We start from the raw sequence: 3,005 nt of genomic DNA, 5'->3' as shown, positions 1-3,005 counted from the left end.
GTTCGACTCCCCCTAGGATTTCTACCACCACGTCCTTTTCTATCAAATGATCATCTTCCAGAAAAAGTGGGAGCACCTCTTCCATTACCATTCATATTCACATAATCAAAATTTTTTGAGTTGGAAAAAGATGTTTGAGAGAAATTTACCTGAACCATAGATGTATCAGGTTTCTTGAACTTTTTAATAATGTCTTCTTAGGCCATCAACAGTGCTTCAAAACTTGGGATCGAGTAGGGGGTTCTTTTGTAGTTTCAAAAGTAATAAGAGAGTGGTAATCTTCATTCAGTCCATCCAGAATAATGTTTGTATACTCTGATTCAGTAATAAGTACTCCTACAGTTACTAAAAAATCTACCAATTTTTTTATTTGAATAAGGTATTCATAAGTGGAACCTAATTTTTTTATCGATTTGAGCTAGAGTTGAAGCTGTCGAATCCTTGCTTTAGTTTGTGAAGCGAAATAGGTGTGCACTCTGCTCCAGATATCATGAGCAAGTTGATACCCATGAACTCGAGTTTGAAGAAAGCATCCATGGATGCAAATAACCATGAGGCCACATTGTAATCATCTACCTCAATTTTTATAGGCTTTGCTTTCTGTTTTGGAAGCTGCATCTTCTGGAGTTGTATACTGTTATGGGCAAGGTTGTCAAACTCGCGAGTCTAAGTAAACTCGTGGAGCTGACCTAGACTCGACTCGCGAGTTAACTCGTACGAATACAACATAGAACACACAAAATTAAAAATTCTAAATCTGTAATACTAAATCTTTAATTGAACATTGAATAATATCAAATAATCAAATTAACTCTAATAAAAATAATTAATTACTACTCAGTCATAAATGGATGAACCATCAGGACATTTAACATAAACGATAAGTAATAGGCTAAAATTAAAAGCAACAAAATTTAAAAAGCAAAGAAAAAAAACTAAATCAAGAAGCAAAGGCTCAAAGAAAGGGCAAAAGGCATACAAAAAATAGAGGATACAGAAGAAAAGAAGGGACAAAGTCCTAGCAATAGAATATCGAAGATAAGGGTGCAGCAGCAGCACGAAACGACGGTGACAAATAGTCATGAATTTCACGACGGTGCAAACCAGAGCAGAGATAGGACTGTAGGAGAAGTAGTTGAACTCGTGAACGGTGATAGAACGATGGAGTTGCAGATAGTGGAGATGTGAAGAAATACAAAGTAGAGGGCAACATAGGTAAATTTCACAAAGACAATTGCGCAAATCAGAGCAGAGGTAGCAGACGCAGGCGAACGACGGCAGCTCGACGGAGAACGGCGACTGAGGCAGAACATGGAGAAAGTCAGAGTTGAGAGAAACGATGCAGATGAGTGAGTTGTGAGTGAGTTTCATTTCATTCTTTTTTGAGAGTGTTATTGTAACTCTAATAAAAAAAGTATTTTTGTTGGTTTCAAAATGACGCTTTTTTGAGCAAAAATGAAGAAAAACACAAACTCGCTAACTCGGTCCTAGACTCACGAGTTTGTCCGAGTTTGACCGAGTCTAGCCGAGTCTAGCCGAGTTTACTCAGGATAGAGTCTATGCCCGAGTCAACTCGATTCCATATCTAAACTTGTAAACTCGTACGATGGTGCGAGATAAAAGAACGACGAATGATTTTGTTGCTCGAGTGGTGACAATGGGAGTGGCTGCCAGAGAGTTGGTGGTATGGGATTATTGATAACATTGTACATGAATCTTTTGACTCACTGATACCATTTAAGTGATATTGAAAAATGAAAAAAGAAACAGAGAAGCAGAAAATTGAGGGAAATGGATCCTCTCAATTGTTAAAAAAATTGAAGGTGTAAAGTGTAATATCTAACTTTTCATTGTTCTTTCTCTCATATTTATTCTTGGTCCCTTCTTAAAAAATTAATGGTGAGAGATCACACTTTACTCTCTCAATTGTTAAAAAAATTGAGAGGATCCATTCCCAATTGAGAATAAATTGCTGAACTGAAATGATTGTTATTGACTTGATGAATATATAGAGAGATTTAGCTATTTATATATAATATATGGTGAAAACTCAGGTGAAGTCGACTTCATGTAAAGTTGATATCTGAAAATCGTTGGATGAAAATTTAATCAAATCAGTCAAATCATCTAACAGCTCTCAAATATCAACTTCACGTGAAATCGACTTCACCTGAATTTCCACCCTAATATATAGCTAATAACCTAATTTAGTTAGAAGACTTTTATTAAATCAAGAAACAGATCAAGATTCCTAACAACTCTATTAGACGGACATATAGTTAACATGTACTAAGGATATAACTTGTTATGAAACTATTTATTAAAAGAAAAACTTGCTTTTTTCTTAAAACGTAATTGTACATAAACTTTTTGTTTTCTTTTATGAATAATAAGGGTCGAATCTTAAACATTTTGATCATAAAAATTTTAATATTATATCATAGAATATTAAAAGATATTAAAATAATTATCTCTAACATAACTTACATTAGTAAAGAAAAAAAAAATAAAGTCTCAATCCCTATTATTTTTTTGAAGGACAAAATAATTTCTATCAAAAAAATTGTATACTCCAATTTTTGTCCTTATTTAAGGTGAGACGACATGATTTCTTTGTGAGCTCCAATATTAAATGTTAACGGAAGTTAACTACATGGTATGGTAAAGAAATGGACATGGATTGATTTGTCGATTTTTTGCGACAATGACAAAATAAATTATAGGTTGTAGAACCAGAGTATAAAAATGTTAAAAATAATTGTTTTCATAAAAAAAACTCTTATCATCCTATTACGGGATAAGGTGAAAAGAGTTGAAACAAGATCAAGATTTTATTGCAATATATAACAGAATCCGTTAGTAAGTAGTTTTTCCTTTCTATGTTTAATGTGTTAGTTAAGGTAGGTGCTGAATATAATCATAGGGGTGTTTAAGATCCGGCCGCCGAAATCCAGCACAAATTCTAAGTATATTTTGTTGGATTCAGATTTATTATTTTTGGGTCG

Source organism: Arachis ipaensis, chromosome B05, assembly GCF_000816755.2.
Source record: "Arachis ipaensis cultivar K30076 chromosome B05, Araip1.1, whole genome shotgun sequence".
In the NCBI taxonomy this organism is placed as follows: Eukaryota; Viridiplantae; Streptophyta; class Magnoliopsida; order Fabales; family Fabaceae; genus Arachis; species Arachis ipaensis.
This window is presented reverse-complemented; position numbering follows the sequence as displayed.